The sequence below is a fragment of the Sapajus apella genome, unplaced genomic scaffold (genome assembly GCF_009761245.1).
Source record: "Sapajus apella isolate SASKATOON/1434 unplaced genomic scaffold, GSC_monkey_1.0 scaffold42, whole genome shotgun sequence".
Taxonomy (NCBI): Eukaryota; Metazoa; Chordata; class Mammalia; order Primates; family Cebidae; genus Sapajus; species Sapajus apella.
This window is the reverse complement of record NW_022436982.1, coordinates 15,842,034-15,865,680: the sequence shown is the minus strand read 5'-3', so window position 1 is coordinate 15,865,680 and position 23,647 is coordinate 15,842,034. Positions and strand designations below refer to the sequence as shown.

At 40.9% G+C, this 23,647-nt stretch overlaps 1 long non-coding RNA gene across 1 annotated transcript in view; it reads left to right on the top strand.

Moving 5' to 3' along the window:
• The first annotated feature begins 1,159 nt into the window (after positions 1–1,159).
• Positions 1,160–23,647, top strand: part of LOC116566122 — a 72,185-nt gene continuing 49,697 nt past the window's right edge. The window contains exons 1-2 of the long non-coding RNA XR_004275745.1: positions 1,160–2,856; positions 8,815–8,948. This is a non-coding gene — a long non-coding RNA (uncharacterized LOC116566122). The remainder of the gene's footprint in view (positions 2,857–8,814; positions 8,949–23,647) is intronic.

Genomic DNA, 23,647 nt, shown 5'->3' with positions numbered 1-23,647 from the left:
ATAATTTTCTCAACCTGATAGAGGAATTCCATGAAAAATCTGTAAGTAGCATCATATAACTTATTGGTTAAAGACTGACTGCTTTTTCCTCTGAAATTGTGGGAAAGACTACATATTGCATGATTCTATTTATGTAAATGTCTTGAGAAAAGTAAATCTATAAAGGCAGATAGTAGGGGAATAAAAATATGCTAAAATTGGATTTTGGAGATAGTTTCACAACTCTGTCAATTCGCTAAAAATTATTAAATTGCATAATTCAAATGGATGAATTTTATGGAATCTAAATTATGTTTAACAGTGCTCTTCAAAATGTTACTATGTGTGGGGCGTGGGATGTGTGTATGTACTTGTTTGGGAATGATTCTTAGAATTTCTGAGGGCTTGAGCCCTAGTCCTGGCCTAATCTTAAATTAACTGTCTGTCCTTGATAAAATTCCCTTATCGGTTTTTTCATCTATAAAGCAAAAGGGCAGGACTAATTTCCGAAGTTTCTTCCAGTTCTTCTAACATTCTATGCATCAGGGTGCTTTTGTGTGAATTGTGGCTTATGATTCAGGTAGCTAAGATTCGATGCTAGGCGTCAGAGGCAGGTCTTCCTCTCTGCTTTACAGAGGGAGCGATTATTAGGATGAAAGAACCTCTTACAGATGGATCAGGACCAGGTTATACCCTTCACCACGGAAGCGAGAACACTGACTGACTGACTTGTCCAAACCAAAACATCTCTTTAAGTAGCCAAAGTGAGACTAGAACCCACTCATCTGGTCCCATGTCCATCCTTGCCCAGGGGAAAGTTATCCTTTTATATTTCTTTTCCTAGGGCCTGGAGAGGGTAAGCTTGGGAAAAAAGTAGGCAAGAAGGAACTCACATTTTAAGAGGCAGTAGGGATGACCTGGGGCCTGTTCAAAGGAGAGAAACCAGGGTGATAGAAAGATGCAAAACCCTGTCATTTAGAGACTGTTCACGGACTAGGATTGCTTTGTCGGGGTGGGGAGGGATCAAGGGGCAAAGGGGCATGATATCCTTTTTAAAAAAATGTAAAAGCAATGATGTGATTTTAAATTTGTTGGTATAACAGTTGCAGAGCTAAGTTACTATGGAATGGAGTGCCTCAGTGGTAGTAAGCTCCCCTTCACCGGGAAGGCAGATGGTTATATCTTCATGCTCGTAGATGTGAGCCTGAGCCTGAGGCAGCTGTGGATGAGTGGGAAGGGTGTTGCCATATTTATGTCTGGTGCCTTCCTTGCATGACAATAAACACACACTCCCATTTTCTAGCCATCTTTTTCCGCTTGTCTTGCTATCATGGAGTAAAGTCACCATAAGCATCAACTTTCAGGAAAACTCTTATTTATGCAAAAGATATTTTATTCCCATAAAAGCCAAACCAAAAAAAGTAATTATATAAAAGTCAAAGCACAGTAAAATCTCTAAATCCATGGATCCATGGCCCGATTTCACAGCTCTCACCAGGGACCGACTAGGGCCCCACTAGGTCCAGATTCATTTCTCTTTCCCGTTTCATCCTGTTACTGCTTTTAATCGCTTATCTCCAAGCTCCGTCCCAGAGTATAACAGTTAAGGTGACAATCTGTCTGCCACCTTGTGGTTAGAAACATAAGTGTTGTCCCTTAGGTTCCTTGAATCTAGAGAATTTGGAAAAGTTTACACTTGACTATCAGGGTAATAAAAACCATAAAGCTTATAATTAATGGCAAGAACAGATGTCATGTATTAGACACTACAAGCCAAGCAAAACGTGAAGCTCTCTATATGGAGTAATGCATCTATTTCTCAAAACAGCTTTACAAGACAGACACTGTTACCTCCATTTCCTGGTGAAGCAACTGAAGCTCAGACAAGTTAAGAAGAGTGTTTAGAGTCAGGGAAAATGAGCGGGCAAGGCCCTCAAGTGTGTCTACCTCTGGAGCTGAGCTCTTGGTGTAGCCATTGCACCATCCTGTTTCTCAGTCTCTCTCATCCCAATCCAATTTCATCCAATGCTCAAATATGTCTACCATGCCACTGTCAATGGACCATCTGCCCTTCCTGTGAAGGGGAACTTACTACCGCTGAGGCACTCCATTCCATAGTAACTTAGTTCTGCAACTGTTATACCAACAAATTTAAAATCACATCATTGCTTTTACATTTTTTTAAAAAGGATATCATGCCCCTTTGCCCCTTGATCCCTCCCCACCCCGACAAAGCAATCCTAGTCCGTGAACAGTCTCTAAATGACAGGGTTTTGCATCTTTCTATCACCCTGGTTTCTCTCCTTTGAACAGGCCCCAGGTCATCCCTACTCCCTCTTAAAATGTAGAGTTTGGAACCCACAGCACAGGTGGAGCAATAGTATTACCTTCGTCTTTCTAGTTCTTATTCTTCTAGTGCTGCCTAAATTTTGTTTAGTTTTCACATTATTGGGTTATTACCTTGGGAAGTGCATTTTAATCTATATATGATTAAATAAGATAGATTTAGAAATAACAGCTGAATACATAGAGCTTCAAGAAACATTTGTTAAATTCTTTGATATTCACTTTATCTTATTTCAGAGTAATTAATTGCCTCAATGTCTATTTGCACTTAAGCTTGCTGATGAATTTACTCCTTGACCTCATAGTCCAAATTTGGCCAAGGATTTTTGCTGGCCCTTTTTTTTTTAAAGCCCTTTCCATAGAGGAAAAATAAGCAAACAGACCCTGCTGTGACGCGCATGGCCGAGCTGTGTCCTGGCGGAAGAGGATGCATCCTGTGCTCATTCCTCTCCTGATTCATCGCCAGGCTGCATATTTGACCACAGAAGACACTGAGGAACTCTGCCCACTCCAAGTTTAGCCTTGATCTTGGTGAGTAGAAAAATTCTCTGTGTCAATGGCTAAAATTACCTAGTCAGGCTCTCTCCAACTCTAGCCTGCATTTTCCATCATTTGTTTATTTGCAGTGGGAAGAGATCATCTTCCAAAGTGGGCCAAAGGCAGATAGATTCAGCTCTACCCACTGTTGAGGCATAATAATTTTCTAAATCTGCCTGGGGACTCAAATTAGTTCTGGATGCTTTCCTGTCACTTGGGTGGAGGGCTCGCCCCCAGCATTAACATTGACATAAATTGTTGCTGCCTTTCTAGTTTTTGAACAGTTCTTAAGGCCTCACAAATATTTTTTAAAAGTAAAAAGCAAAGCACTTGCCAATTTCTTTATTTCTTAAAGCACTCAAGCAGTAGGTCCTCTCTAATACCCTTAAATCATAAGAACATTTCCCCAGCCAGGCCTCTTGTCCTGTAATTCTACCTGGAAGCAACTTAATCCACATTTGAGGTTGTTGCCCTCTTCCTAAGGACCGACGCAGAAGGTGGTTCAGTAGGGCGAAATCTGAGCCCGCCTGGCAGGCTTGATTTTTAACACGTCTAAAGCATGTATTTAGCTGTCACCAAGAGAGCTGACAGTTTCTGGGAGAGGTGCTGTGTACAAAGGACCAGCAGTGGGCATTCCCAGACCACACCCACTTGCAGCATGCTGTGATCTGAGCTTCCTTTTTCCCTGGAGCCAAACACGCAAGAATGAAGAGAAGCTTCAACCACTGTAAAACAAAACAAAACATCATCAACAACAAAATCCCCCCATGTACAAGGCACCAGAAAAAGCCATAGCCAGAGTTTTTTTTTGGGGGGGAGACACTCTACAAGGACATTGATGCAGGTAGAAACAAGTATTCAAAACCAAGTTTACTCATCAAAAGTATATTTTTCTGTCTTGGCTTAAAATAGTACAGGGAATGTCTGATTCTAGCCATTGCCGGAGATCCTAGAATCAACCGAGTTTCTTAGCACTGGGATTTCTCATTTCTTGGGCTGCATCTAGGCTCAGCCCCTAAAATGCTGCCTTCTGACAACATCGAACAATTGACAAGCACCATCGAAACACACAGCGTTGCACTCTATTACCTTATTCAGAATTCGCAAATACCCGGCAAGGTAGGCATTATTAGCCCCATTTTGGAGATGAGAAAGTGAAGTTCAGAAAGGATGAGGACCTGCCCCAAGGCTGCATAGCCTGAGTATCAAAGTGGCCCATGGACGCTAAGGTCTTCATCTCCAAAGACCATCTTCTTAATGGCTATGACCTGCTGCCTCCACTGGAGGCAACCTCATCTGGAGGCTGTGTCCTGTCCTCGATCCATACCCCCCTTCCTTTCAGGTTAAGTGTTGGGATTATTATAAATCTCCTAATGTTACCCTCTAGGGAAATGCATTCCCATGCTTTAAGCAAAATAATTCCACCATTTTCCCTGAGAAAGGAGAGGCCCCATCAGGGTATGCTCACCTAGTTATCAGCTGGTCTAGGCATTCACTGTCCGGGTACCTACCCATCAGGTGACTCCAGCCCCAGCCTGAATCTATGAGACACCAGAGGTGAGAACCTCCCAACTGAGTCCCTCAACCCTACAGCTATGAGAAAGAAAACTAAATTGTTTTAAGAAACTAAGTGTTGGGAAGTTTGTTATGTATCACTAGAATACATAACGAGAATAATATACATAACCAGAATGTTGCTTTTAGCAAATTAATATACATAATATGCATAGCCAGAATATTACTTTTAGCAAATTAATATTTTTTTCTATGTCACTCAGTTTCTTATATATAATGCCTAATGCAGAAACATCTCCTACTACCGACTACTAGTCACTCAATAAAATTTTGTTGGCCAGGCATGGTGGTTCACACCTGTAATCCGAATGATTTGGGAGGCCAAAGTGGGAAGATCACTTGAGGCCAGGAGTTCAAGACAGTCTGAGTAACATAATGAGACCTCATATCAACAAATACTTTTTATAAATTAACCAGGCATAGTGGCGCATACCTGTAGTCCCAGCTACTTGGGAGGCAAAGGCAGGAGGATTGCTTGAGTGCAGGAGTTCCAGATTACAGTAAGCTATAATAGCGCCACTGCACTTCAGCCTGGGCAACAGAGTAAGACTCTGTCTCTATATATTAAAAAAAAAAAAAATTTGTTTCCTTGTTGGATTGAGGGGCAGTGATCAGAGCTCCAAAAGAAAATCCCTTGTCAGCCTTTTACTCCCATGTTGTCATATGATGCCACAGAACAGGTTTGATGGGGGTGGGTAGGATGGGATGGTCAAAGCTCAAGGTAGCTATACAGTTCATTACATGACATTTATACTTCTGCCATGTTCAACATGCCTTTGGATTTGATTTTCCAAATGATTTACTGGGACTGCTAAAAATTAATTTATATCATGAAGTCAGGGTGTAGACTCTCAGCACGTCGAGATAGGTCACCAGTGGACAAAAAATGGGCATGGGAACTCATATTTTACAAGTGCTTCCCATGTCCACAAATGTTTCCTCTGTGCCAGGGAGTCTCCATGAATCATCTCATTTGGTCCTCGTTCAAACATTCCAGGGAGACTCACTTCTCCCCATTTTATAGGGGGGAAAACTGACTCAGAACAGTTGTAATGTGGTGGTAGCTGGAAGAGCCAAGACTTGAACCTCAGCCTGATTCCAGTATCTGTTCACTCCTCATTCATCAACTTCAGATACATGCAGGAAACCAATGTGACCTCACTGCAGATGTCAAAGCCATGTGAAGGGAATCCTTGCTGCCTCCTTCTGCCCCTCTCTGAGGAAGGGTCCATGTTTTGACTTCTCTCCAGGAATGCATGACCATCTCTGAAGCAGTTTGTCCTGTCTGAGCAAGAGTTTGTGCTCCATTCTGTTAAGGCCTGGGACACTGCATGCCTGTCCTTGGGGATACAGGTACCCACTAATGTTGGTTCCCGTTGATGTAGAGATCACTTAGGGTTAGTTTATGGCTCTTGGTTCACTATCACATTTCCGTGTGTTTGGACTTTCAGAGCAGAGTCTCAGGTGACCTTGCCTCTTCAATTCAGAAAGAAAATAGAGGCCTTTTGCATGTGTAGGATCTGATAATGATGGTGCTGCTAATCTCTGTCCCCTCCTTCCCATCATAGCAGAAGAGTCCTGGTCAGTGCTTAGAGGTGCAGTCTCTCTTTATTGACTACTCCATAGCCGTAGGATTTCTCACAATTCCCCCTTTTTCCTCTGATGGCTATTTTTTATTTTTTGCCACTTCCGGATAACTTAGTCACTTACAGTTTTAAAAGTGGTCAATTTTGAATTTAATTCTTTCAATTCAGTCTACCTTCCCAGTGGCTTTCCTAGCCCAGGGCAGATGGTCTCATGCCTGTGTCCCCCTTCATTCTTTGTGGACTGTTTGACTGTTTCTGGGCCATCTTGTCCCACCCAGGCTGTGGTGTGGGCCTCAGCTCTCTACACCCTCTGCTGAAGTGTCTGGAGCTGGTGGTGTTGGTGCATCTCTCCTTGCACCTCCGCTGGCACCCCTGCAGCCTCAGCTCCCTTGGCTCACAGCATCGTTGACCCTGACGCTCACCTCTGTCCTCATCTAGTTCCTAGCTGTGCCATCTCCCTAAGCTGCCCAATCCTCTGGCTGGCACATGTACTCCCCTTACCATGGAAACTGTGGTAATCTTTAGCACTGCTAACCAACTATCTCTGGATTACCTCCTGGGTCCCATTATGGGTGGCTGAGGCCATGTGATTTATTGACTAATCACCAAAATTAGATGAGTCAAGCTAAACATCCAAATGTCTGGGCACGATCCTCCAGAATCCTCTTTCCTCTGCAGTAGCACCCACCAATATGCAAGATGGCGACTCCTGCATCAGTCTGGATCCCTGAGGATGGAAGATGGGCTGAGTATTTTCTCTATTCTGGCTGCCCCATGGCAACTGAGATACCCTGGGAGGTACTTCAGTTTCCCAAGACGGTCTAGTATTTCTATCCTGTCTCCCTCCCTCACCACTGGTTTTGACCTTGAGGAGTTAGATAGAGCTGGCTTGCCTCTGGCTCTCCTCTCTAACTCCTTTCTTTCCTTTTTTTTTTTTTTTAAACAGTGTCTCATTCTGTCACCCAAGCTGGAGTATAGTGCTGTGTCTCAGCTCACTGTAGCCTCTCCCTCCTGGGCTCAAGCGATCCTCCCACCTCAGCCTCCCAGGTAGCATTACCACCATGCCTAGCTAATTTTTAAGGTTTTGGAGAGACAAGGCCTCACTATGTTGCCCAGGCTTGTCTTGAACTCCTGGGCTGAGGGGATCCACCCACCTCAGCCTCCCAAAGTGCTAGGATTATAGGCTTGAGCCACTGCCCCTGGCCAGCCTCCATGAGTTTCCTGAAAGAAGAGCATAATCACCATCCATTCCTCACTTCTTGCTCCTTCCATTTTTTTGTGAAAATTCAGTGGGCATGTGTCAGCCTCATCCCACTTGACCTCTCAGCAACACTGCTTCTGTTGACCCCTGGCTTCTTAAAGCTCTGTTCCTGCCTTTCCTAGTTTCTCCCTACTTTCTCTCAGCCAACCTAGAGCAGAGCTCCTCAAGCTGTACATACCGTTTTCATGCTGTTTTTGTCTGGGTACTGTCTGTGGCTGTCTTTCTACTTACATCCTCTCTCAAGTGAGCTTGCCCATGCCCAAAGACTTAGAGACCATCAGATGTTCCCTTTGCATCTGCCATCTAACCCTTTTTAGTTTCTTCTTTGTTCCCCTGGGAGCTGGCCCCTCAACACATTCCTCTTTAGTTTCCAACTGAAGGTGACTTTGCAGGGTGGTGGGTGGTACTGAAGGGGTTGCTCTTTATCTGGGCAATGTTGCCCCCTCTCTTTGTTCTTAAAGCCTGGTAAGGTCTGCCAGCATGGGGATTCTTTATGCTCTGGCAGGCCTCTTTTTGTCCTAAGCACACTTTTGATCCGGCCTTTATAATCACCTAATGGATTCTTTCCACCTGCTGCATAGACAAAATGAATGCACAGAGACCATGGGATTGTGTAAAGAAAGACTTTAATTGACATGAGACTGGCTGTGCAGGAGATGGAGTTATTACTCAGATTAGCCTCTCTAAGAACTGAGAGGCTAGGGTTTTTTGGACAACTTGGTGGGCAGGAAACTAAGGAACGAGTGCTGCTGATTGGTTTGGTATAACATCATGGAGGTGTGGAAAATGGGTCTCATGTGCTGAGTACACCCCTGGGTGGGGTCATAGGATCAGTTGAGTCCTGAGTACAAGTGGGGTCAGTCTGAAAAGCATCTCAAAAATCCAATCTTAGGCTCTACAATAGTGATGTTATCTATAGGAGCAATTGGGGAAGACACAAATCCTGTGACCTCTGGCTACATGACTCCTGAGCAGTATGGGATTAGAGAAAGTACACCTATATCTTCTCAGAATTTGGGCCCTCCGACATTCCTAATTTTGTGGCCTTTCATTAGTCTTATAAAGGTTGTTTTCAGTCCCTGAACAAGAAAGGGATTCGTTTTAGGGAGAAGCTATTATCATCTATGTTTTTAAGTTAAATTGTAAACTAAGTTTCCTCCCAAAGTTAGCTTGGCTCACATTCAGGAATGACCAAGGGCAGTTTGGAGGTCAGAAACAAGATGTAGTCAAGTATGTCAGATTTCTCTTACTGTCATAATTTTGCAAATGCAGCTCTAGCTTTCCAATACCACAATTTTTTGCAAGAGTAGATGGAGTCTTATTCATGATCCACTCCCTGGTGTTAATTAACTACCTTGCTTTTTCCAATGACTTGAGAGTTCGCCTGCCCAACAAGCAGAAGATAAGTTGCTCTCTGAGGTCTGTTGAAAGATAAACTTTGGCACATTAAAATTTTGGAGTTTGTTTGAATGACAGCAATTCTTGAATGAGGCAACTCCAAACTGGAAGTGTTTTTTTTTTTTTTTTCAGGACTCCTCTAAAAGAGCATGAGAAGGAAGCTTTTATAGCATGAATGAAGAAGCAAGGCAAATAAAATATTTGATTGGTTGCAGTGGAGCAGTAGCCTTATTTGGATCATTCCAATGGAAAGTCCATTGTCAGAGGTTAGTGGGAAGTTTCTGATTGGTTAAGTTTAACTTTTGTTTTCCTAGAATATGACCAATTCCGCCGAGTTGGGTTTTGGTTTGCTTACATAGAAACCCAGGGCACTGAAGTTGCCTTAGTCTAATGGCTTCCCAATGAATTATTTTAACTTGTCTCAGACATTTGTTTCAGAGAGAATTACAGCATTTGAGGAGGGTGGGAAGGACCATCCCAGTCAGGCCTTGTCACCGGAATACAATACTGCCTTCCAAGGAAGACAGAGTGTGCTCTTGGGCAGTGACTGCCCCTGTGTGGATGAGGAATCTTTCCAACGGAACCTTGCAGTAGCCCCCAAACCTTTGCAATAGCAGCTCCCTCCGTCTGGAAGACTCTGCCCTTTCCACCTAGCAAGCCTCCATTACCCTCCATCCTTTTAAATGGATTTGTCTCCCTTCTCCTTAGCAGTTATTACCAACTGACACATTTTAATCTATTTGGCTATTGTTCTTCTCTCTATGGAGAGAACATGAGCTTCAGGAGGCCAGGGGTTTCTGCTTCTTTATTCAGTGCTGTATCTCCAGTGTCTCAGACAGGGCCCAGGACACGCAATACATGTTTGTTGAATAGATGAATGAATGAATGATATCTCCTTCTGTGAGAGTGGGTAAGTCAGACAGTGTATTTTAAACTACCCCAGGTAAACCAAGCCAGAAACTGGGGATTTACCGTAGGCTTTTTCCTCTCCCCACCATTCAGTAGGACTCAGTTAGTTTCTACCTATTTCATGTCTCTGAATTTAGTTCCAGTCTCCCTGCCCTCATTCCCATTCAGACCCACATCACCTTTCAAGCCATGGCTCAGCTTCATACCTGCTTTCTGTGAGATAAGTTCATCGCCTTCCAAATCATCCTTTCAAGGCAGCCAAAGGGTATTTCCAAGACGCAAAGCAGCTAATGACACCGCCTGCACTTAAAAAATTCCGAAGTCTTCCATTTTTCCCTCAGGGTAAACCCAACCTCTTTTGCATGACATACCTAGATCTTGACAATTTGGCTTCCATATGTCTACAGCCTTATCTGTAGTAGCTTTTCTCTTAAACTCAGAGTTCTGCCTACCCTCTTCCCAGTTATTCATACCCACACAGCCACTTTCACCTTCACCACCCAATTCCTGCTTCCCACAACCCCCTCCCCCTTCACCTGGTTCAAGAACCAGGACATTCTAGAGAGACAGCTGGGCATGGACTGGGAGGGGCCATTCTGAGCTGAGACTCTTCATGGACTCCAACACAAACAAAACACACAGCTCCCACTGCTTCCTGCCCCAGCCCTCTCTGGATCCACACAGGGCCTTGTGTTTGCCTTTGCCAGTGATGTCATTATAACATTTCATTGTAATTGTCTCCTGATTAATCTCTCTCCTCCATCACACGGTAAGTTCTTTGTGGACAAGGTCTCCTCATGTATTGTTTATATGCTCAGAGTCTTTAAAGAAGACTAGCACATGGCACAGAGGAGATATTGGTTGAAAAGATGATGAGTTAATATAATTTTAACAAACACATTAATTTTATTCATAGAAATTGAAATGAAAAGACAGTAATCTTTTTAAAATGGAAAATACCCCAAGTTATTTAAAAATAACTCACCTTCCTAATGAAATGATTTTTCTATTTTACATGCAACTTTCTCTGAAATATGCAGTTATTGAAATTATTATTTTGTATTTGTGTACCTACATGCCTTTAGAAATGAATGGTCCTAGGAAAAAATGCAGAAAAATACAACTTGAAAGAAATCATCGACATAATGCTCAGGCATTTAATTTTGGTGCTTTGAATACTGACGGGTGTTTGGTGTGTCTCATGCAGGTGCGGGGCCTGTGGGGCAGCCCTTTCTCTGGGCCACCTCCCCAGCATCCCTCCTTCCTGCCCTGGGGTTGACGGCACTTAGAGACGGAAGTGGTTGTACAGTCTCCAAGGTATATTTAATCTTTGGCCCAGTTACTGAATTTGCCAAAAAGGAGGGCAATTAGTTCCAGGTGTGATGCTGGGGTCTCTGAAGTGGAACTTCCCTATTGGGAAGCTGGCTCACACCTGCCTGCAAATGACTCCAACATCATTACCAAGCCTCTCTCTTGCCTATGGGCTGGAAAGGGAACTCTGTTCACTTGTTTTATTTCAAAGTCAGTGTCCCATATCTCCTTGAGAATCAAGGTTGCATTTGGTAATGTTTCCTTCCACAATCTGAGTATTCAGTGCTATTTAGGCCATACAAGTTACAAGAAAGAAATGACCCACTGAAAGAGCTCAAAGCATACTTTTATTGAAAAGAAAAAAAGACATTTTCCCCTTTTCACTAGTTCAAAAAAGACATCTGTGTTGATGAAACTGGTCTTGCCCCTCATTCATGGTGTGGCTCTTTTTACCCAATGGGTGATTTGTCCCCAGAGAGGATGATGTAACAATTTCTCTGTCCATGAAGGAGCGTAAAGAAAAACTGTGCTGGATTTTACGTACTGTAAAACCCCCTGCTTAATGTTTTCCATCATAGAATGCTCATCTTATACATCCCTGCCATGTTCCCAATTACAGTGTTCCTTTCTCCAGCCCCTGGGAAAACCAATTTTACTATTAGTTGTACACACTTGTGGATCCATGTTTTCATTCTCAATCAAGAATCATGGCAAATTCTCAGCAGCTGATGTATATATGGGGAACTAACATTGTTCATTCTTTAAGAAGCTCCCTGTGGTATCAGATGTCACACAGAATTCACAGGGGCAGGAAGGCGGCCCAACTCCCTAAATGCCTGCAGCTCTCTCCGTTCATCCCCCAACTCCTGCCAGGCCCTCAGTCCCTGTGGTTTCAACAGAGGCCTGTGACCTCAGACTTGAACTTTGGGGAGATTGTTCCCACCCAGATATAAATAACATCTATGAGCAGAACATGAGGATTTGATTAGAAAATGTGTTCAGGAGGTCGAACGGCTATGTACCAAGAAATGTTCTCTCATTCTTATGTAGTATATAAAACCCATGAACAATTTAGGGTTGAATAAGAAATATTGGAATTCTGTGGCATAGTACATGAATTCTTTTCAAAATGGAAACAGAGGAAGTTCCTTATTTATAGTCTAAGAGTCTAATTTAAAAATCAATTGTATTTAAGAGCAGAATCAGGTAGGTGTGTATCTTCTGCTCCATAAAGATCACAATTATTAACTTGGTACCAATCTTTTATAAATGTTGAGGTGAGCTCCAAGGGCCATATCCTTATTGGAGCACTAGTAAAACTGGAATGGTTTCATAGGACTAACATGGAACAATCTAACTAGTAAGCCACGTTCTTCTATTCCGCCCAGTGTATTTACTTTGGGCATCAATTCTTCTAAAATTCCTTGAGATCATTGTATGAAGTATACTTCTAATAACTTGTAATCTTTAGGAGGAAGTATAAAATAAGAGATAAAACAGTATATCAATGTTTGTGACAAATTCCTTTAAAGAATACTTGTCTTTGTCTGTTGCTGCTGGTATAACAAAATACCACAGACCGGGCAATTGATGAAATAATGGAACTCACAGTTAAATAATAGACTCTCACAGCTCTCACAGTTCTGAAGTCTGGGACATCCAGAAGGTGCCAGCAGATTCATGTCTGATAAGATGGCATTTTGTTGCTCTGTCCTCTCAAGAGGATGAATGCTGTGTCCTCATATGGCACATGGCCAAAAAAAAAAAAAAAAAAAGCAAAATGGACCTTTTATTAGGGCACTAATCCCATTCATGAGGGTGGAGGCCTCATAACCAAATCACCTTCTAATATTGCATTGAGGATCAATTTCAACATACGTTTTGGAGGAACACAAGTATTTAAACCACAGCTGTGCTAAAAAAAAAAAAAAGAAATTAAAGATAGCCAATAATGCTGGCGATAATTTACCAAATAAAATATATGAGCTCCTACTTCAAGATTACATTTATTTAGAAAAGTCAACATTTGGTGCTTTGAAAACTCCTTTAGATGAATGCTAGTCCTAGTGACAGAGTAAGATTCCTTTGGCTTGAAGTTACTGAAAGGTTAAGAGCAGGTGATAGACTAAATACCAATGTAGCTCTGAACCCATGGGAAATGCTGGGAAGACAAGGATCGAAATAATGACAAGGGAGTTGCCAGGCAATAGTTCTCTCAAAGGCATTAGAAACTTCACTTCATTTCACTCTTGAGAAATAATTGTTGAAACCCATCTCTACTAAAAATACAGCTGGGTGTGATGGCAGGCGCCTGTAATCCTAGCTACTTGGGAGGCTGAGGCAGGAGAATCCTGTGGACCTGGGAGGCAGAGGTTTCAGTGAGCTGAGATCATGCCACTGCACTCCAGCCTGGGCAAGAGCGAAACTTTGTCTCAACTAATAATAATAACAATAATAATAGAGCCAGTAAGCATTTAATACTGATGTTCAGAAAAGACTTAAAGTCACTGGTAAGATACATGTCAATAGTATTCTCTCAGACAACAGCAGAAGTCCTTCAATTAGTCGAGGTTAGTGGTTTTGGAAACTTGACCGTCTGGTGATGAATATCAAGGAAAACAGAGAGATCTATGGGAGGTTGCCAATGCTTATGTCACAACTGTATACATTGTACATATCATACGCGTCAGATTCTTTTGGAATGACATGGAACAAATACATTTTAATAAGATACCCAGGCATAATTGAGCAAATATTTTTCTTTCAAACACATAAAATTAACTTTAGGATCCTCTCTGATAATATTTCTAAATTCCTACTTATTTTTAAGCTTTGTTTCCTTGTGAGATTTTAAAAAAATAATCTTTCCTGTTTTAGCTAAGGTAAAAAAAATACCACTTGTTTTGGAAACGTGGTATTGCTGGAGTGATTCCCTATAGGATTACAGAAAACGTCCCAAGTATTTAAGCTAGAAGATGTGGCATCTGTGGCATATAAGCTCTCCAAAGACAATTTTTTGTATTTGTTTTTTGAGCAGATGTTCTCTTCATTTTAAATGGCCCTATGATGAATGGGCCAGTAGAATGTGAAGGTGTTTCCAAAATTTTATACACACCATATGAGTCATCCTGTTTGCATTATGCATGTATACCTTTAAATCTCAAGAAAGCCCTAGAAATTGTCTGCCTTAGCCTGCATTAGTGTACACTTATTGGTCCAGAAAGATTTCCTCAATTCAGATCCATAATAACCTTTTAAAATTTCTACCTCTTTATTAACACATTTCCTTTTCTCCTTTTGCTGTGTTGTTGATTTTGTTCTCTTCCTTCAGCCTTCTCTCTGAATGAGGAGCCTGGCTGGCTGTAGTATCTCACTAGCCATAAATCTGCTTGTTGGCCTGCTTGAATATCCTGCTTGCTCCCCTAACCAATATCTCAGATGCTTCCTTAGCATCCTCTTGGTCTGAAGAGCACTTGGCTGTTAGAGAAGACAAAGGGAGCTCCTCTTTGTTTGGGAGGTAAACTGAGAGCAGTCTTTCAGCAAATCATGTTAACCTCTTCATCATCAACTGTGAGCATCTCCTTTCCAAAAGCAAAGACAATAGCCTGTAACCTGGCAGGTACACTATTTTCTAGGTTGAGCTCACAGAGTTTTAAAATTCAGTTTAATATGGTAAAACAATGTGGGTTTCCTCCTACCTCCCTATAAGTAGATTTTTCCTTTCCTTTGTTTCCATTCAACAAGCCACAGAGAAGAGCTACAATAGGATGTAAAACTTTGCTGAGTATGTATTCCAAACACCTAAGCACATTAACAAAATTATGCTGGGTACCTCTGAGGCAAACCTCAGGAGAGAGGGGGCATCATCCAAGAGCCCAAGACGGTAACTTTACTCTCTGCTTCAAGAAACAGAGCAGGCTTCCTTCTTCTCAGTTGTCCCTAGGGTGTCCCCAAGAATTAGGGTATAGGCTGGAGGCAGAGAGGTGCTATTATCACAGTTTCGGAGTTTCCTAGTCTTCAATTAGTGGGGTCACAGGGGACTCAGACCTCACGCTATCATTAGCCACAGTAGAATCCCAGGGAGCTGTCAATAGACCAGGGAGGAAATTGTTCCCTGCTGCATTTAGGTACGTGATGCCACAGTCAGCCTTGGTGAAATCTGTGTGACTGGAATGAGTAAAAGAGGAGAAAGCCGCTTGCCAGACTACAGGGGCCATGTGGACATAAATGAAAACTGTTGTTTGTTTGTGCTGCTATAACCAAATACCACAGACTGGATAATTTGTAAAAACCAGAAATTTAATTCTCAAAATGCTGGAGGCTGGGAAGTCCAAGATCAAGGTGCCAGCCTTCAGTGTTTGGTGAGAGTTCTTGGCTTCCTAGATGATGCTTTATTGCTGCATCCTCACATGGCAGAAGAGCAGAAGAGCAAAAAAGGGCTAAATGCTAGATGAAGCCTCTTTATAAACATCCTAATCCCATTTTCAAGGACTCTGCCTTCATGACTTAATTGCCCCTTAAATGCCCTACCTCTTAAAATTGTTACATTAGCAATTATGTTTCAACACATGAGTTTAGGGGGACCTTCCAATAATAGCAGCTGTGGCAGAACCGCCAGCATAGAGAGGAGTTGAGGATCAAATGTTTCACCTTCCCACCCACTACAAATAGCTTTCCCGTTATGAAGGCACACATTCTGGAAAATTATGGAGGCCTGAGAGATATATTAAATTTTATTAAATCAAAACATTTTTAGATTTTTTGAGTAGTAAATGAAATATAGACTCACTGCATTCATATGTTTGACATTTTGTTGCAATTTTACAACAGTGACTTATTTCATTTATAAAACTGATAAATGCTTATAATAATAAAAAACAATACTGGCAGACCGATTGCAACAGCACATCAAAAAGCTTATCCATTACCATCAAGTAGGCTTCATCTCAGGGATGCAAGGCTGGTTCAACATATGCAAGTCTATAAACATAATCACCACATAAACAGAACCAAAGACAAAAACCATATGATTATCTCAATAGATGCAGAGAAGGCCTTCAACAAAATTCAGAAGTCCTTTATGCTAAAAACTCCCAATATATTAATTAGGTATCAATGGAACATACATCAAAATAATAAAAGATATTTACAACAAACCCACAGCCAATATCATATTGAATGAGCAAAAACTGGAAGCATTCCCTTTGAAATCTGGCACTAGACAAGAATGCCCTCTCTCACCACTCCTGTTCAATATAGTATTGGCAGTTCTAGCCAGAGCCATCAGACAAGAAAAAGAAATAAAGCATATTGAATTAGGAAAGGAGGAAGTCAAATTGCCTCTATTTGCAGACAACATGATTGTATATTTAGAAGACCCCTGCGTCTCAGCCCAAAATCTCCTGAAACTCATAAGCAACTTCAGCAAAGTCTTGGGATATAAAATCAATATGCAGAAATCACAAGCATTCCTATACACCAGTAATAGACTTAAAGAGAGCCAAATCAAGAACAAATTGCTACAAAGAGAATAAAATACCTAGGCATACAACTAACAAAGGATGTAAAGGACCTCTTTAAGGAGAACTACAAACCTCTGTTGAAGGAAATAAGAGAGGACACAAACAGATGGAAAAACATTCCATGATCATGTTTGGGAAGAATCAATATTGTGAAAATGGCAATACTGCCCAAAGTAATTTATAGATTCAACGCTATCCCCATCAAGCTACCTATGACCCTCTTCACAGAACTGATTAAAAACTACCTTAAACTTCATATGGAACCAAAAGAGAGCCTGCATAGCCACGTCAATTCTAAGCAAAAAGAACAAAGCTGGAGGCATCACGCTACCTGACTTCAAACTATACTACAAGGCTACAGTAATCAAAAGAGCATGGTACTTGTACCAAAACAGAAATATGCACTAATGGAACAAGAACAGAATCCTTGGAGGCAATGCCATACATCTACAATCATCTGGGCTTTGACAAACCTGACAAAAACAAGCAATGGGGAAAGGATTCCCTGTTTAATAAATGATGTTGGGAAAATTGGGTAGCCATGTGCAGAAAGCAGAAACTGGACACCTTCCTGACACCTTACACTAAAATTAACTCCAGATGGATTAAAGACTTGCACATAAGACCTAACACCATAAAAACCCTACAAGAAAACCTAGGGAAAACCATTCAGGACATAGGCATAGGCAAGGACTTCATGATTAAAACACGAAAAGAATTGGCAACAAAAGCCAAAATAGACAAATTGGATATAATTAAATTCCAGAGCTTCTGCACAGCAAAAGAAACAATCATTAGAGTGAACCGGCAACCAACAGAATGGGAAAAAATTTTTGCAATCTACCCGTCAGACAAATGGCTAATATCCAGAATCTACAAAGAACTAAAACAGATTTATAAGAAGAAAACAAACAAACCCATTCAAAAGTGGGCAAAGGACATGAACAGATACTTTTCAATAGAAGACATTTATGAGGCCAACAAACATGAAAAAATGCTCATCATCACTGGTCATTAGAGAAATGCAAATCAAAACCACACTGAGATACTATCTCATGCCAGTTGTTAGAATGGCGATCATTAAAAAATCTGGAGACAACAGATGCTGGAGAGGATGTGGAGAAATAGGAACACTTTTACACTGTTGGTGGGAGTGTAAATTAGTTCAACCATTGTGGAAGACAGTATGGCGATTCCTCAAGGACCTAGAAATACAAATTCCATTTGACCCAGCAATCCCATTACTGGGTATATATCCAAAGGATTGTAAATCATTCCTTGATAAAGACACATGCACACGTATGTTCATTGCAGCACTATTTACAATAGCAAAGATCTGGAACCAACCCAAATGCCATCGATGATAGACTGGACAGGGAAAATGTGGCACATATACACCTTGGAATACTATGCAGCCATGAAAAACAATGAGTTCCTGTCCTTTGCAGGGACATGGATGAACCTGGAATCAATCATTCTCAGCAAACTGACATGAACAGAAAATCAAACACCGCATGTTCTCACTCATAGGTGGATGTTGAACCATGAGAACACATGGACACAGAGAGGGGAGCATCACATACTAGGGTATGTTGTGGGGGACTAAGGGAGGGACAGTGAGGGTTAGGGAGTTGGGGAGGGATAACATGGGGAGAAATGCCAGATATAGGTGACGAGGGGATGGAAGCAGCAAGCCACATTGCCATGTATGTACCTATGCAACAATCCTGCATGTTCTTCACATGTACCCCAGAACCTAAAGTGTAATTAAAAATAAATAAATATATATATAAGTAATAATAAAGAAGAAAGCAAAAACTTTATCACAACAAATACTACCACATAGAGATAACCTATGTTAACTGTTGGTGAGCCTCATTCTAGACATATCTCCATGGATAGTCACAGATAAAAGGATGGAGAGGAGAGAGAGAGATCGGATTTTATTAAAAGGGCATCATACTACATATGCTATATTTAAATAAAAAAGATTACACTGGCTGGGCACAGTGGCTCACACCTGTAATCCCAGCACTTTGGGAGGCCAAGATAGGCGGATTGCCCGAGGTTGGGAGTTCGAGACTAGCCTGGCCAGCATGGTAAAACCCTGCCTCTGCTAAAAATACACACACACACACACACAAAATTTGCTGGGCGTGGTAGCAGGCACCTGTAATCCCAGCTACTCTGGAAGCTGAGGCAGAATAATCACTTGAACCCGGAAGGCAGAGGTTGCAGTTAGCCAAGATCACACCATTGCACTCCAGCCTGGGCAACAGAGTGAGACTCTGTCTCAAAAAAAAAAAAAAAAAAATTGCACTTAATTTTATTTGAATTTAATATGTAATACAAGGAAAAAAATGCAGAACCAAAACTAAAGGAATTTGCAGTGCTTCATATCATTACTTCTTTATCAGAAGAAATACTAGTTTGTATAAGAATCTTTGAAAATTAAGAGGGAAAACATTAGGAGGCTAAAATCATTGTATATTTTTATAAAAATACCATTGGACTTTATTAATTGATTGCCTGATTGAAAAGATGAGATTTGTATTTTTATATTTCCTCTCCCATACCTTCCCTCAAGTCCCTGTATTTCATTAAAATCCCATCTCAGTGACTTTGGACTTGGCCATGTTACCTACTTTGGCCAATGGATTGTGATTGTATATAATGTTTGCCTCTTAAGCAAAAGGTTTTTCTGTGAGCATCTGCTTTGATGTGGGACTCTTGGTTTAGCCCTCCACAGTGAAAATAGCATGTTCTAAAGAGGGACTTCTCGTTCAGTCTGGATTCAGCAAGGAGAAAATATGTGGAGCTGAACCCAACAGAATCACAGCTGATTCACTGCCCTTAACTAATGTGTGAGCGAGATAAAAATGTTTGTTATTGTAAGCCAGGAGAATACAAGTTTTGTTTGTTACAGCATCCAAAGTAGGAACTTAAAAACTTCATATAATTATTTTCTGTCCTGTAAACACAGTTTCTTCAATTGTTTAGTCTTAGTTTTATAGTTAAATGGATTTAATGCTGAACACCAATTCCTCTACTGTGGCTTGTCCTTTTCTGAATGATTTATCTTGATTTATCTCTTGATGAGCTAGATTTCATCATCCAAGTCGATTTTTCCAGTAGGGTTCATGGTTGCTGTGTTTTGAGTTTTTCAGGTTTGTGAATACCTTCTTGTAGCCCTTATCTACTTGAATACCAATTTGGCTGTGCATAGTATTCTTGAATTATAATTTTTTCACCTTAGAGTTTTGACAGCATCAAAAGAAATATAACAATAGTTAAATAATGCTTATAGAAAAATTCAAAGGCCAGGCTGATATGATTTTCCCTTATATGTAATTTTTGCTTTTGCCTGAATACCTCACATATTCCTCATTCGTTTGTTTGAATTTCAGTTAAGTAAATCAGGATATGTCTATACATGAATCATTAATATCAATTTTTAGGCTTTTTCTATCTAGATTTTTTATTTCATGGAATTTTCCCTTTATTATAGCTTTGAATATTTTCTTCTGTTTAATTTATTGGATTCTCTACTACAAGGACAGTAAATTCTCTACATAGTGGATCATTTGTTTGAGTTTTCTATTTTTTAAAATTGTGATAAAATAAGCATGACAAAAACCTTATCATTCTATCCGTCTTAAAGTGTACATTTAAGTAGCATTAAGTGTATTCACACTGTTGTTCAACCATAGCCAGCAACCATTTCCAGAACTCTTTTCATTTTGCAAAACTGAAACTCTCTACCCATTAAACAACTTCCTGTTCTTCTTCCATCCACCTTAGCAACCACCATTTTACTATCTGTCTATGAACTTAACTAGTTTAGGCAACTCACAAGTGGAATCAGACAATAGTTGTCCTTTTATGACTAGCTTATTTCACTTAACATGATGTTTTCAAGCTTCATTTACAGTTGTAGTATGTGTCAGAATTTCATTCCTTTTTAATGCTAATATTCCACTGTACATATATTACCACATTTTGTTTATCCTTTTACAGGTCAGTGGGCTTGGGTTGCTTCTGTCTTTTGGCTATTGTGAATAATGCTGCTATGAACATGGGTACGCCAATATCTGTTTGAGTTTCCACTTTCAATTCTTTGGGGAATATACACAGAAGTAGAACTGCTGGATCATGTTTTACTCTTTGAGGAACTGCCATAACATCATCCACAGTGGCTGCACAAGTTTGCATTCCAACCAACATTGCATAAAGGTTCTAATTTCTCCATATTCTCACCAGTACTTGCCTTCTATTTTTTGTTTTTGTTTTAATAATAGCTACCTAATGGTTCTGAAGCGGTGGACCCATTCTTGATCTGTTCTCTATATATACCATCGCTTCTCTGTTTACTGTAATCACTTTGTCATTCTCATGTATGTACACTGTGATAAATTCAAGTCTTCTTTTAAGTTAATGAATTCAGATATATCTATTTTGTTTGTTGCTGTTACTTCTTAGATATGGCCCACTCTTGTTTTGGTAATCAAATAGTTTTCCTGTTTTTACAGTATGTATTTTCAACTCATTCTATAGTTTTATTATGCTCATATATTGAATTAAGATATTTTTTAAATGTTGTATTCTAAAGCTTTTCCAAAGAGTATCATTCTGCTTTTTTGGCACAGGTTTTCCTTGAGAATAGGTTCGGCATCTGTCTTTTGCCTGTTGTGTTGCTTTGTGTCTTTTTCTTTTTTTTTAATCTAGTAAGTTTGCATAGTTGCCATTCCTCTTCTCTCCCTGTTTATATTTAATGTACAACATAGGTGGCTCTAACCAGTCTTCTCTTTGCTCTGAGAGTTTATGACCACATACTCCTTGCCACCCTTTCTTCTTTTTCTAAGCCTGCTTCTCTTCCTCTCTCACCTGCAGTTTGAGGATAAGTTTAGATTTCTGTTCACTTTTCTGTAAGGATTGGGGAAAGCAAAAGAGATTATCTGGGGGCTGAATACAATCTTTGTCAGGGGACATGAATTCTCTGGCTTTTTGGTTTTTGTTTTTTTAATTCTCTGTATTAGGAGGCTCCACTTCTCCAGAAATATACCTGACTCCTGTGATTTTGTGCGGTTCCCCAACCACCTCAGAGCCCAGGCAGCATTTCCTGCCTCAGCCCTGGGTCCTTCAGGCATGTACAGCCTTTCTACCTTTAAGGCTTTTCCCTGACTTTCCCCTCAGCTGCCCACTCTCTCCCACAAGCTGCTTTTTTCAGATTAGAAGGTATTTCTAAGAAGCCCAGAATTTTGTCTATTCTTCTTTCTTTACTATGATTTCTAGAGGGTGAGGTTAGAAAGCAAGCCACAAAGGAATCTTTTGTTGTTTTTCACTGACTTTTTCCTAACATTTATGTCATGAAGTTTAATCCTTTTTCCTTTTTTGGCTGTTTTTAACTCTTGGTTTATAAATTTTTAATGCATTTTGTTAGGTACCAGAGGAAAAGATTTTGTAATCAGGATTTGTTCTGCTATTTTACCTGAAATCCAACATATTTTAAAAATTTCTTCCCCAGGGCCAGGGAGAGCATCACCTGCCCTCTAAGGAAACAAAGATTGTGATTCTTTAGCATGGAAGGGATGTTTGTTAGAATTTGTATCAGCTACACCAGCCTTATGTTTTTCACTTACTGTGAATTCCGGAAGAACCTGTAACGTCTCCAGTAATAGATTGCAAGAGGGGCTTAGCTTTTTCATTTAGAATGCTGACCTCTTAAACTTGATGTGCATTTTGAGAGGGCCTTTTCCTCTCCCTGATTCCTGGACTTGTATAGAAGAGGTGAGTTGAAGAGAAAGTGAAGTCAGGGGGAAATGTGGCCTAAGGGGATGGAGTAGCTGGGGCAGTTATTTTGCTGGCCGAGGAATGGGGTAGCTGCCTCTAGGATGCTGAGCAGCAGGAGAGGGGCTTCTGGGGAATGAGGTGGGCTCAAGCTTGTGAGGGGGTGGGAACAAGCTAGATTCTCTGCTGGCCTGGGTTCTGTTTAACTCCCTACTTGCCTTCTGTTTGTCTCACGTCGCCTCTGCCGCTTTTGCCCCCTGCTCCTTTGCTTTTCCAGTCCTGCCTCTGTCCAGGTCCCATTCCACAAGAAGTTTGAACATGGCATTGGACAATGCAAAACTGGAATTGCTTTCCTTTGAACATAATTGCATCATTCCTATCGTGTGTTAGTCTCTTCCCACTTTTATCAATTCTTTTAACCGCTTGACAGGCCTTGTCTTAGTCTCTTAAATAATTTGTGATGATGGGATTTATATGTTAGTTGAACAAGAACATAATGCTTTGGACCCACATTTCTGTTCAAGCAGAAGTGCCTGTTCACTTACAAATAAAATATCACCAGTGTCAAAAAGTCAAAAATGTTCACATTGTTCCAGGAAGAAATGTTGCAAATCTTTTCTGATGTGTGTGTGTGTGTGTGTGTGTGTGTGTGTGTGTGTGTGTGTGTAAAATGATAAGAAAATCATACTATATCTGGGTGATTGATCCAATAGTGGGGCTTTGCGGTACCAACTATGTGTGAATTATTTACATCTTTTGAGATCATAAATAACTAAATTGTGGACATGTTGGAAAAGGTCCAGAGGCCTCAAAATTCAGAGAGAACCATGGGAAAGGCAGCAATCCCAGCTCCTACATGGCTTGCTCTGCTGCCTCTGGCCGGGGCTTGCCGAGTAGAAGCCCATCAGATCTGGGCTTCTGGATTGCCTTTCCAAGTTCCCCTTCATCATTCGCTTGACTGCAGTTTGAGCCTCTCCCCTGGATGACCTGGGTGACCACTCAGGCAATATTGAGTTAGTTTTTCCTTTCTAAGATTGATGTTGCCAAGAACTTGAATTTCAGTGGCATTCTTGCCTCTCTGCAGTTGGGGGTGAGGGGGTCCCTGATTGGTGCTCGGGGCCAGTTAGGATAAGGGCTTTGGGCGTTTTGCCACTCACCTGTCCTCTGAGCTTGCTGAGAATTTTCTCAGGCAGATCTGGTGGCCTGGTCAGGTTTCCATGGACTATCCAGTCGCACACCACCATTTTGTAACTAAGACTCCTTTTTCCTAAAAGGTAGTTTTGTGTCACGCAAGTACCATCAATATGATCATGACTGAGTTTATGATTCCTGAAAAAAATTCCATACCCTCGGGTTATCATTAGTAAGTGAGTAGCTCATCCCACCATTAGGAATATTTTCAAGCACATGAATTTTATTTGAGGGGATGGAAGTGG